Source organism: Rhinopithecus roxellana, chromosome 12, assembly GCF_007565055.1.
Source record: "Rhinopithecus roxellana isolate Shanxi Qingling chromosome 12, ASM756505v1, whole genome shotgun sequence".
Lineage (NCBI taxonomy): Eukaryota > Metazoa > Chordata > Mammalia > Primates > Cercopithecidae > Rhinopithecus > Rhinopithecus roxellana.
The window spans coordinates 111,031,189-111,032,058 of NC_044560.1; positions in this window are offsets into that span (position 1 = coordinate 111,031,189).

Sequence of the window (870 nt, forward strand, 5' to 3'; positions counted from 1 at the left end):
TAGTACCTGAGGCCGGGCGCGGTGGCTCAAGCCTGTAATCCCAGCACTTTGGGAGGCCGAGACGGGTGGATCACGAGGTCAGGAGATCGAGACCATCCTGGCTAACACTGTGAAACCCCGTCTCTACTAAAACAATACAAAAAAACTAGCCGGGCGATGTGGCGGGCGCCTGTATTCCCAGTTACTCGGGAGGCTGAGGCAGGAGAATGGCGTAAACCCGGGAGGCGGAGCTTGCAGTGAGCTGAGATCCGGCCACTGCACTCCAGCCCGGGCGACGGAGCGAGACTCCGTCTCAAAAAAAAAAAAAAAAAAAAAGAAGTAATACCTGGCACACACAAGTGCTCAGTAAATATTAGCTATTGTCATTAATTAATTTTATTATCAGTATCACTGATAAGGAGTTTATATGAGGGGAGAGCCTTATGAATGTATCACATATCCAAAAGTCTTCGTGACCAGTTGTTATGATCATTTATTCTGAAAAATAGTGGGAAAGCATAATTATTATGAGGCCTTCAATCAAAAGGTTAGAAATTCAGAAGATTAGAAATTAACAGAAGAGTGGCCTGGTAAGGTGGCTCACACCTGTAATCCCAGCACTTTGGGAGGCTGAGGCCGGCAGATCACCTGAGGTTAGAAGTTTGAGATCAGCCTGGCCAACATGGTGAAACCCCGTCTCTACTAAAAATACAAAAATTAGCTAGGCATGGTGGTGCGTGTCTGTAATCCCAGCTACGAAGGAGACTCAGACAGGAGAATCACTGGAACCTGGGAGGCGGAGGCTGCAGTGAGCCGAGATTGTGCCACTGCACTCCAGCCTGAGTGACAAAGCCGGACTCCATCTAAAAAAATACAGGTCGGGCGCAGTGG